The sequence below is a fragment of the Papaver somniferum genome, chromosome 5 (genome assembly GCF_003573695.1).
Source record: "Papaver somniferum cultivar HN1 chromosome 5, ASM357369v1, whole genome shotgun sequence".
Lineage (NCBI taxonomy): Eukaryota > Viridiplantae > Streptophyta > Magnoliopsida > Ranunculales > Papaveraceae > Papaver > Papaver somniferum.
The window spans coordinates 146282484-146295764 of record NC_039362.1 but is presented as its reverse complement, the minus strand read 5'-3'; the positions used below and the strand labels follow the sequence as shown (position 1 = coordinate 146295764).

Below are 13281 nucleotides of genomic sequence, written 5' to 3'. Positions count from 1 at the left end.
TTTTCTCTTGGTCTTCTGGGGCCATGACAACCTGATTATAACAACAGTATCCATCTAAAAAGCAATAATGGCTACGTCCAACTAATCTCTCTAGCATTTGGTCGATGAAGGGAAGGGGAAAGTGGTCCTTCCTAGTGACCTTGTTCAATTTCCTATAGTCAATACAGACACGCCACCCGTGGTCACCCGGGTTGGGATTAACTCATTGTTATCATTCTGGACTACAGTAGTACCGGATTTCTTGGGAACAACCTGAACGGGGATGACCCACTTACTGTCTGAAATGGGGTAGATAATGCCTGCATCTAACAGCTTAAGAACCTCGGTTCGAACTACTTCTTTCATATTAGGGTTCAGTCGACGTTGCATCTCCCTAGAAGGTTTGGTGTCACTATCTAAATAGATCTGATGCATACAAACAGTGGGACTTATACCCTTAATGTCTGCTATGGTCCACCCTAAAGCTTCCTTGTTATTCTGAAGGACGGTTACTAGCCTACTTTCCTGATCACTATCCAAGTCGGATGCTATAATCACAGGTAAAGTTTCAGATGGGCCTAAAAACACATACTTCAGGGAATCTGGTAATGGTTTTAGGTTCAACTTATGAGGCTCTTCTAACGAAGGAACTAGGGTAGACTTAGAAACTGGTAGTGGTTCGAACTTAGGTTTCCATCCATTATTAGTATCTAATAAAGGGGTTGAGTCTAATAAAGCATTCACCTCATTAATCACATCATCATCATCAAAATCAATCCCAAAGTGAGCTAGGCATTTATCTAAAGGATCTTCTAACAAAGTGTTTGGTAATGACTCCTCGACTAATGTTCCTATCATGTTCACCTCTTCTATGTTCGAGTCATCTAGTTCATAGGGTAGCTTACTAATATTAAAAATGTTCAGCTCAATAGTCATATTACCAAAAGACAAATTCATAATACCATTTCGACAGTTAATGATCGCATTGGATGTAGCTAAAATGGGCGACCTAAAATCACTGGTATTTGGTTCACTAGGTCGGGGACAGGTTGGGTATCTAGGATAACAAAATCCACTGGATATATAAACTTGTCGACCTCTATAAGAACATCCTCGATCACACCACGAGGAATTTTAACGGACCTATCAGCTAACTGAAGTGTTATCCGGGTAGGTTTCATCTCACCAAGTCTTATTTTAAGGTACACATGGTATGGAAGTAAGTTCACACTGGCTCCTAAGTCAAGCAAAGCTTTATCAACACAGTACTTACCTATTGTGCAAGAAATGGTAGGGGAACCTGGGTCTTTATACTTAGGAGTAGTGTTAGAAAGGCTTTCTTCTGGACACTAGGATTTCGCTTTCGCGTACACATATCCTTAAGGAACTTGGAATAAGTGGGAATCTTCTTAATTGCATCTAATAATGGAAGGTTGATAGTTACCTGCTTAAAAACCTCCAATATATCATTAAAGGTGGACTCCCTCTTAGTTGGAACTAGCAGATGTGGGAATGGGGCTCTAGGAACAAAGTCGGGCTCAAGATGACCCTCATTGGTCTCTTTACAGACTCTATCAGTCTCCTCAGTTTCTGGTTCATAAGGGTGAACTACAACATGTTCACTATCAGGCATGGAAACCTTGTTGTCTATCACTCTACCACTCCTAAGGGTTTTAATAGCATCTACATGATCAGATGGTCTTTCACCTATTTCATTAATTCCTCTAGGGTTGGGTTGAGTTTGACTAGGAAACTTACCTATTTCTCTTAAAGACTCATTTATCTGACTAGCCTGGGTTTTCAACTCTGAAATAGCCTGAGAGTTAGCCTGACCTATTCTCTTATTTTCTTCTAAACCTTGAGAAAAAGATTACTGAAACTACACAGTGTTACGAGTTAACAAAGCAATATACTCTTCTAAACTCATAATCTTCTTATCCAAAGGGTTCTGAAACTGTGACGGAGCTGAAGGATTCTTAGTATAGCCAAAACCTGGGGGAACCTGAGAGTTACTAGACTGACCTTGATTCTGGCCCTTAGACCAAGAAAGGTTGGGATGGTTTCTCCAGCCAGGGTTATAGGTTCCTGAATATGGGTCAAACTTCTGATGGTTATCGAATCTAGTGTTGTTATAAAGAGCATTTGCTTGCTCCTCAACGGTATGGACTTCCCAAAAAGGCTCTATTATACCACTATTACCAATAGAATGACCTAATTCTAAGGCTTCTAACCTTTTGGGTATGGCTTCTATTTTAGCATATGACTCATAAGATCCTTCTACCCTATTGACATTTCCTCTACTTCGAATAATTGTTTTTTGGGGTTCCCTACTATTTTCCCATTGTTGGGTCTTATCGGCGATTTCATTCAAAAACGTCATCGCCTCATCAACAGTTTTATTCTCAAACCCACCTGTGCATAAGGACTCAACCATGGTTGTTGTTGAATAATCTAAACCCTCGTAGAGGATCTGAACTAACCTAACCATCTCTAAACCATGATGAGGACATTGAGATATTAAGTCATTGAACCTTTCTAAATACCTATATAAAGATTCTCCCTCTTGTTGAGAAAAAGTACAGATTTGTGTCCTAATAGACGATGTTTTATGCCTTGGAAAAACTTCTGTATAAAGGTAGATGTAAGTTGGTCATAGGTTTCAATTGACTCAGAAGCCAGACTATACACCCAATATTTGGTTTTATCTTTTAAGGAAAAGGGGAATAACCTAAGTTTCAACGCATCATCACTAAGGTTTTTAATTTTCAGAGTACTACAAACTTCCTCAAATTCCCTAACTTGAAAATAGGGGTTCTCATTCTCTTTTCCTAAAATTGGGAGCATCTGTAAAGTCCCAGGTTTGAGTTCATAATTTGCCTCGATTTCAGCTAACTTGATACAAGACGGACGAGAGGTCCTAGTTGGGTTTAATAAAGCTTTCAAAGTTGCCATTTATGGCACTACCAAAGGACTAGGAGTACTTTCTTCACTAATTTTCAAGTTTTCACAGCTGAAATTTCCAAAGACAGGGCTCTCAAAATAAGAGTCTTCGAGCTTCCCGCCTTCACAAGAAGAACTACTAGGTTTATCACTAATCAAACGACCTAGAGTGTTTCTTTCCCAAGCCCACTCTCTAATAACCTCGGGCATACACTAGAAAAACAAAAGAAAAAGAAAGAAATCCTAAAAGGAAGGGAAGTTCTATGCAAACACAAATAAGGCTGACTCCACCACAACAAACCTACTGATTTCTAGAAAACAAAAAGCATGATGGCTCCACTTAGATTGTTTCTAGACCAGCTTCCAATCCTTCGAAAGGGAATTCATTACAATTTAAGCAAACCCCTCTGGAATCAATCCGAGTTAAAGTAAGTTGAATCGAGACGAGGGAAGCTCAGTGGAGCTTTGATACCCAAGGCCTCACCGTCGTTACAAGGCGACGTATTCAACTCACATAAACCATCATGAACTTTGAAGCATGCATAAAAGAGTAACCAATATTTTTCGAATGACTTTCCTAATAAGCTCGTTACTCTATAAGTCTCGTTCTAGTCAAATTTTAGGCTTAGGTTCGCGTTTGGTTTCGTTTTCCTAAGGCGGGCAAGAAGGGAACGGTGATGAAATCCGAACCCTTATCTTGTATGGTCAGTCCTTTCCCTTTACTAGGAAATTAAAGCAGCCGTTTTCAAATCCTCAGCATATATGCAAACGAAGGAATACAGTAACTCGCTGACAGGGATCGCGAGTGTTTCGACAAACTTACCTCCCGTACCAGACGGGGTATGAACCGCTGAAGTCGACTCGGGACACGACTCCTATGTCATGTACGAACCCGAGGGGCCGAGGAGATATCGTAATCGCCGTCCTTCTCTGCAAACAGTGTATATTTAAACTACTCTTCCGTAGGGTTTAAAAAAAAAAATTCCCAAAGTTCACAGTCCAAAAATATAGTGCAAAAGAAAAGGAAAGTCTAAAAAAATAAAATAAATAAATAAATAAACAAACTCTATAGAATAAAAACAAAATAAAATGTCTTTTTTTTATTTATTAATTTTTCTTCTTCTTTTCTTTCGCTCCTTTCACTTTGCTTTTACTCCAAATCTTTAAATATTCACCAAAAGCTTTGGAAAATTTTTCCTTCGCTCCAAATTCCAAAATCTGTAAGGAAGAGACAAAAACCCAAAAACGTAAAGAAGAACAAATAAAAACCCAAAAAAATAATCTAAAAACTCTAGCCTAAAGACAAGTCCGCGTCGGCGGCGCCAAAAATTGATGGTATTTTCAATTAAGTTGTAGTAAAAGATTCGTTGAGACTTGTGAAATACAAGATTTTAGACTTATAAAACTTGAAAATAGAAAACTTATTGCAAAATTGATTTCAAGATGTTAAAAATAACCAAGACATTGATTCCACTATCACACATAAATAAGTTATGGTAAATAATCCAAAACTCTAATTATCTTCTAAATCCATTATTTCTTAATTCACAAATAAGCAGGCATATTATCGAACATTAATTGTATTCCCTAAGCATAGATTATCTAAACAAAGTATAACCTATCAAATTGAATCACAAGTAATTAATAAAATCATGCAAACAATTTAAAACTCTGTAAAGCAGTGATTGAGTGAATTATAAATTATAAATTATAAATTAGAGAGAATAAAATAGTTACCAATTATTCATGCGTGAATAGCTTCCTTATTGCCTTGGTTGTGGGAGAATTAGCTCATCATCATGTTGGAAACACACTCAAAATTCATTTTTATTGCTCAAAGGGTGTTTACAAAGATGAAACGGAGAAAAACTATTAAAAACCGGGTTTGTAACAGTTATAAGTGTTACAAACCGAACTGTTACAGAGAACGATATATGTAAAGTGTCACTGATGTTGTAGCATACGACCCTCACCCCTCTGTCGTTGTCACTGTTGATAAACGACTGTCTCTGTGCATCTAAATTTCTTCGTGTTCTTCACAGCAGCAGAAATGGTGATTTCTGCAACTTGATTTTCTCGACTCTGTGATGCTCTGTAATCCCCCCAAACTCTTTGTCTCCCTCTATGCTACCTCAGCACTATTTATAACCCAACAACATCTAAAAATCTCTAGTAATAACTCCGATCAATCTACTTTCCTTATTTGCAGGTCACGGGAATAATCCAGATTTTCTTCCCTTTTTTTATCTCTTCTACACGTCTTCTCCAGCTGTATAATATCTCTCCTAATCAATGGTATAAAATCTAGAGAATATATCCTCCCTAGACTGCACTTAACGTCCTTATAAAAATCACCAGAAAATCAACCATAAACCCCGTAATATTTCTTCCTTGTTTTATCGAGAATCAACCCAAATCTTCCCTTGTTCACGTGGTTTTAGTGAAACAGGATTATTCCAAGTCAAATCCGAGAGAAACTCGGCAAAACTCACGTCCAATTCTTGCCCTGAAAGTTGCACAGCGACAAACTCTATTTTCCCGCCAAAACAAGGTGAAGAAGAAGGACACCCCTTATCCAGAGTAGGGGTGCGAATAGTAGATGCCCAACTGAGATGCCCCTTAGCCAAAACTGGGGTCAGGATAACAAATCTCCTCCTGGGGTCCAAATAGCACTTTTCGAGCAACTTTTTCCACACAAGTGTATTTCTCTAAAAACACCTACAAACACATAAAACACCATAATAAGCACACAATCGAGTACCAAAAATACAGACATTGAGGACAAATCAGACATAAAAATGTGTTATCATTGATTTACATTGATTAACACTTAGACACTGGTCTTTGGTATCATCCAAGTTATATCTCTTGTATTTAATTAGACTCGCAGATTTCTGTTTGTTTGAGTAAGAATTAAATCAAGAGATCTAGATATTACACTCTTTGATATGCTTTATTCTAGATTGAGTCTGACTGTCTAGTTGATGCTCTAGAAACTATATTGGAGTAAGTCCTCTCAGATTGCCAAACGAATTGTTGGGTGTGGTTATTAGACCCCCGCATTTTCGACGGTAATCCCACATGAGTATTATAGATAGGCACAAAATAAGGTTTACTCATTAAAACATAGTTTTCCTTTTTCAAGTAATCCCACATGATGCAACCAGTTTCTCTTTTCCAACACGAAGGTTGTTCAGATCTGAAGAATGAGTCTCGATCAAACGTTTTTATCTAATTGAATCTTCTTTAACAATATCTTCAAGAACACTAATATTTTCACGCTGTAGAGTAGTTTCTTGAACAAGGCTTTTGATATTGTTGGAGAATGACTCAATGATACTGTAGAGTTTCGGTTCTCGATAAAGAGACTTATCAAGTTCATTAATGAGATGAGCATGTTTTTCTTCAAGAGACTTAATTTTAGAATCCTGAGTACCAATAATCTCTGCTGATTTTTTTAATGTTCTGATGAGTTCCATTTAAGATTCTGACATAGTGTCAACTGTCACTCTACCTCAGAATTCAGAAGAATCAACTAAGGAGTTACCATTTGAGGTAAGCCCAAGACATTTACCATAGTCAAAAACATTGGAGGACATCTCTATGTGTGCAAAAGTGAGATAAGTTTCTATCTACAACAATCATATTGCTACTAACACATTCTTATGAGGTCGTAACATGTTTGCCTGCTCTGATACCAATTGAAAAAGCGTGGGTCTAACAACCACACCCAATGTTTCGTTTAACAATCTGTATGACCTAACTTCAATATAATTCCAAGAGAATCAACTAGACAGTCAGACTCAATCAAGGAAATATACCCAAAAGTTATATATTTGTTTCTCAATGTAATCAGCAAATCCAACCTTTGATATTTCAATTATATAAGCAAATATAATGCGGAAAAGAAATAACACAGGCACCAGAAGTTTTGTTAACGAGGAAACCGCAGCTGAAAAACCCCAGGACTTAGTCCAGATTTGAACACCACACTGTATTAAGCTGTTACAGACACTAGCCTACTACAAGTTAACTTCGAACTGGAATATAGTTTAGGCCTAACCAAGTCTCACACCGATTAAGGTATAGTCGCGTTCTTTATGTCTCTGAATTCCACCATGACTCTAGGCACTTAATTTTCTTAACTGATATCACTCATAACTAAAAGTTGCTACAACCCAAAGTCAAAGACTTTATAAACAAATCTGTCTCCCACAGAAAAGTCTATTCTGATAGATAAATATGTCTCCCACAGAAGTACCTATGAAGTTTTTATTTCGTCTTTTCATAAATCAAGGTGAACAGGAACCAATTGATAATACGGTCTTATATTCCCGAAGAACAGCCTAGAAATATAAATCACCTCACCTCACAATAACTTACTATATGGTAGTAGAACAAGTTATTGTGGAATCACAAAGAATGAGATGAAGAGCTTTGTGATTACTTTTTATATCTTACCTATCGGAGATAAATCTCGAGCAAATCTTAGAGAAGATAATATTCAATACGATAGAACAAGTAAGATGAGAACATGCAACTACAGAGAAAATAGTTAGGTATGGATTTAGAATCCCAATGAAGTCTTTAAGTCGTTAACCTATAACGGTTTTAGGAAAAAACAAGATTAAAGGAGAATCGACTCTAGTCGCAACGAGTATCACATAGGAGGTGTGGTGATTAGGTTTCCCAGTTGCTAGATTTCTCCCTTATATAGTCTTCAAATCAGGGTTTGATAGCCTTGAAACAAAGCAATCAATATTCACCGTTAGATGAAATCCTGATTTAAGATTCAAGCTAAGTTTGCCTAAAAACAAAGCAATATCTCTCCATCGCTAGATGGTCTTAGCTTGTTACACACAAATGAAATATACCTTCATTTAGATATGGTTAACCGTATACCTAAACGTGTATATTAAGTTGGCTCAATAACATCTAACCGAAGTTAGCCATATGAACACTTTTATATTAACTACATTCATCTAACACTTCTAGATCAAATGATAATCAAATGAATCTAATTGTGTTACTCATAGAGTTGTTCAATTGTTTATATTCTCATAGAAGTATACAAGACATAATTGAAACAAAATTGGATTGATTCAAGAGAATCAGTTCAATAACATTTTAGCCACGGTTTGCAAAGATTGCATTCCTTGATTTATAAATATTATTTTTTCAAGTGTATGAAACCATACTTAACCGATTTTAGAACTTAAACCAACTTAGTTTGCAGACGGGTATGCAAACTTAAGTTCCGGACTTTGGTCATGCACGACAGTTCGCAAATGGATACGCATATTGTCGTTCTGGACCGAACTCAGGTGAAATAGTTTGCAAACGGGTATGCAAACTTGGTTCCAGATTTTAAAAGTTAAAACTGTTTGCATACTGGTATGCATACTTGGTTCCCGGACCTGAATCATACTACAACAGTTTGCATAGTGGTATGCATACTGTGTTATATCCAGACAATGGTTATTTGTTCTAAACTCCCATTTCAATCCTTGAAACATCCTTAGAAGACGACAATAGATGTCTCACACAAACGATTAGCTTATAAGTAATTTTCAAGTGATCGAATAATCAATACAAAACATTCTGAGTCTACATCAAATGATTGTCTCACTCAAATCATGTAAGATGTTACAAGGCGATTTTTACATGATCATATTTTGACTCATTATTTAATTTCCAACAAATAAATTGTTTCCAAATAAACTCGTCAAGAATAATGATGAACGTAGTTAAAGCAAAAATCTTTCCAACACATATTTCGAAAAAAATATAAGCGAGTTAAACTCAACTCGAAATATCAAATGTGTATAATGTAAAAGTCTATATAGCTATACGACTTAGTCTCAATAGGAGATAAAATAAAATAGACTTCTAAGTGATAGAAGAGTTTAAGTCTCCACATACCTTTTGTTGATGAAGTTCCTCCAAGCTCCCCTTAGTAGATCTTCGTCTTCAATCGATGAACGCCGTGAAGTCTAAAGCTCAACTACACATTTTATCCTAATCGGAGACATAGCTATAAGTAGACTAGAAATCAAGACTTATAGTTTTGATCACCTGAACTTGAAAAATAAGCTTGAGATAGCAACGCTTGCGATTTCGACCGAGCAGTGGTTTAACAAAGACTACCTAGTATTCCTGGAAAATCCCTTTTTGTGTGTTTCCTTAAGAATTCTATCAACATCAATCTGAGTAGGTTTCATAGCGAATATGTACAAAATTTGTTGACTACTATCTCATATAACATTGCGAGATATTTGAATGCAGTTGTTTTTCACATAAAAAAAAAAACTCACCAGAGGAATCTGTTGCGACCTCCTAACATAATATTCGTAGGGATATAATGATCATTTATTCAGGACTAAATCCTCTTATATGTCGTGCATCATACTTATAGTTAAATAGAGTTTGTACATGAAAAAGCTAATCAATAATTCTTTGAAGCAAGTTCTGTCCCGTCCGGAGTCGACGCTAAAAGTCTTTATCATAATACACACATGAATGGACAAAATAATCATGCATCATGTTTTCCTGGTAAAAATATCTCCCTCGCCTCGTCCATATCCTTGTGAAAACTTCATCAAGCTCCGACGTCCTTGGTAATGCAACATAGTGTTTCGACACCTTCTAGCCTCAACCTAGTCTTCATTCAATTGTTTCAGAATCTCCATATTATTTTCATGTTCTTCCTCGTATAAATCCATATCCGTTTCCTCTTCAAAAGAATCCATATCAGGAGTCATGGTGGAAAAAATAAATTAAGTGAATTTTGGAGAAAATTAACTTATAAAATAGATTAAGTGAATGTATAATTAATAAAAGCTAATGGTATGAAGTTTTATATTGAAAAGAGAACGTAGACGTTGGCAACACAAATTTAGTCGCACGACTTTACCTGTGTCGCTCAACCACTCAACGTAGGCCGCGTGGCCAAACTAATATCATGCAACATATGTTGTGACGTTTAGTGTATTTTCCCATAGTGGCAAAACTCGGTTTTCCAATCCACCTGGATGTCCAAATGACTCACCAATTTATGAGACCTCATATTCTTATCTATAATATTTTTGGTTTATGAAACTTTCTTCCATCTAATAAAAATAAATATTATGAAAGGTTCCTTAGGAAGAAAAGCATAATAATTCGAATATAGATATTAACTTAAAATTGAGATTTTTTTTCATTTCCAATACATTTTGGATAAAAGAGAAAATATACTATAATGCTTGTAAATAGAAACAACCCCAAAACAACATACTCCATATGTCATTAATAACATGTTTGCTTTATATTGACTCGGTGTCTGGATCTGACTCGGGCTGAGTCAGATGTCAGACCTTTTTTTTTTGAGTCAGATCTGATTTTCAATCTGAGTCAGATCTAACCCCTGACTCAAAGCCGTTCGAGTCAGGTAATAAAATACCCCTAACTCATGGAACAAACCAGTAACTCATATTTTTGAGTCTGACGAGTCATATCTGTCTCAAAAACAAACATATTAAGTCAGATCCAGTTGAGTCAGGTGATTTCAGTCAGATCCAGGAGAATCACACCCAAACGAGTCACTTGAATTAGGAGAAAACAAATAATGTGTAAGTGGAAATGGCAATCCTTGAATAGTGGTGACTTTGAGGTTGCGGATGCCCGAAACACACATTGAAAAATATTATCCCTATGCAAAATATTAAGTTATAGACCATTGATAAAGTCAACGTACTTTAACCACATGTGATAATATTTTGTTTTATTTTGGAAGTTAATTATATTAATAATAGACTAGAAAAATTGGGTCTAGATCTTTAAAAGTTTTCCTAGACACGGAGGCCTCCAACGTGCGTCTCAATCACTAGCTCCAAAGGAAATACATGTGGGAAACAAATTTATGTATAATAAAACTAAAACAAACACCATTACTAGCTAAAAATATAATAATATTAGAAAAAACTAAAAAATTAAAATTACATCCATAATTCTTCAAAAACATAAAAATTCTTCTTTCCTCATGGTACCCAATAAGTTGTTTTCTAATGATGCCAATATATATATATATACAATACATTTGCAATACATTATATATATATATACACATAAAAATTGTGGAAGTGTCTTCATTCATGTTAAAACTATCAAGATGGGGTCCTAAGCCCTTCTAATATCATGAACAATAGTAGAATTGGCACGAAGGCTTATACATGATGGTGTAGTCCTCTTAATGATTGAGAATGACGGTTAGTCTTTTCCTAAATCTAGGATTAGTTAAAATTTAATTATATCAACGAAAAAATACAACCTTTTTGGGCCACGATTAATGAAACCGGACTAAGACAATACATAACCATTATTGATTTCAACATCATGTTATTTTATAAGAGTTGTCATTTCGCCATGATAAGATGAACTACCAATGCAAATGAAAAATATCCTAACATTATACAGCTTCAAAAAAAAGGAGTACAATTGGGATACTAAGAAATGAAAGTATAAGACATATTGGAAATGAAAGTATAAGTGTCATCAATAATAATATTAGCGTTTTCCTGGAACATTGGTTTGAGTTGTGAAAATTGGGGACTCAAACATTGTTGTGCTTGTGCAATTGCAAAAAAAAATACAAAAAGATGAATTCTTAGTTATAAAGTCATTCGAAAAAAATTGTTAGTACCAATTAAAGAAAATGATTAAACTAGGTACAACATTCAAACCAGGACTGGCTATTAGGGAAAATTAAATATAAGTGAACTGGAAAAAAACTACAAAGAATTGACGATAAAAATAATGAATCGACAAAGATTATGGAAAAAGATTCACTGTCTTTGCTTCACTGAATAGATTCATCAAGTTAATTTGAAAATGAGAGGAAGAAAAAAGAACTAAGGTTGAAAACTTTAAGGGAAATTGATATTTTTTGAAAAAATACTTGCAGAAACCCAACAAAATAAATTATAATTTTTAATTCCCTGCAAAATACAACAGAATAAATTATAATTTTTAATTACTAATTGTAATTATTGTAATTTTTAATAAATAATCACTGTTATAAAAAAGGTGGCATTTTACTTTGAGATCAAAAAGTCATAGAATGGTCAGGATTGATCCGAAAGATCCAGCCGGCGGTCTATGTCATCCGGATGGAGTTTTTGGTTTGGAGCCTAAGAAATTTCAGTAAATGTTAAGTTGTGGATTTTCGGTGAAAGAAATTACTGGAGAGTGATGCTCGGGGTCGACTAGGGCCGTTCAGATATTCCTCTTCTAAATCTAAACTCAGACCGCACTTTGGTCCATTCTTCACTATTCTAAACTCGGTGAAAGGCACTACAACTACCACCACCACCCATTCTCATCACTGCACCTTTCCTTTTACTTTAATCTGTAATCTCAACTACAACATCAACCATTTTTTTTTTGCTAAGTCCAAATATTTATTAAAGCAAAAAAACGTAATTACAAGATTTACAAGAAGGGTTCAAAGACACAATTACAAGAGGGGTTCAAAGACACCCCGCCAGCATAAACAAAAGAAGTAACCGAAAGAATGCATCTACAAGCATCCAAACGATTTACATGGTATTTATTTTAAGTATCTGATTCTGGAATCCTTTATAGGAAGAAGTGGTGTCTATCTTTCCAGGGAACAAGGACGGTCAAGATTGGACGAATTGGTTTTTCAAAGAGGACGGTCAGGATTATGCCTCAGCCAAGATAACTCAACTCAAACCCAACCATATCTACTTATGCTCAGGCGAAGGACGGCTAAACCGTTATACTATTGTCTCGGAATCTCAGTCCGCATTATTCAAACTATCCATTTTAACCTCATGTATCCAAATGTTGAAAACTAATTCTCTTCCTAAATTGACTACATTATAAGAAGAAGTGGTGTCTATATGTCCGACGAACAAGGATGGTCGAGATTGGCTGAATTGGTTTTTTACGGAGGATGGTCAGGATTATGCCTCATCCCAGATAACTCAACCCAACCATATCTACTTATGCTCAGGCGAAGGAATGATGGAGTTTTTGGTTTGGACGACTAAGAAATCTCAGTAAATGTTAAGTTGTGGGTTTTGGGTGAAAGAAATTACTGGAGAGTGATGCTAGGGGTCGACTAGGGCCGTTCAGATATTCCTCTTCAAAATCTAAACTAAGATCGCACTTTGGTTCATTCTTCGCTCTTATAAACTCGGTGAAAGGCACTACCACTACCACCATCACTCATTCTCATCACTGCACCTTTCCTTTCACTTTAATATGTTATCTCAACTGCAACATCAAACTTTTTTTTTGCTAAGTCCAAAGATTTATTAAAGCAAAAAACTTAATTACAAGAATTGCAAGAGGGTTCAA

At 35.7% G+C, this 13281-nt stretch overlaps 1 pseudogene; it reads left to right on the top strand.

Moving 5' to 3' along the window:
• Positions 1 to 2471: 2471 nt before the first annotated feature.
• On the top strand, positions 2472 to 2571 carry LOC113284885 (annotated as a pseudogene).
• Positions 2572 to 13281: the final 10710 nt, after the last annotated feature.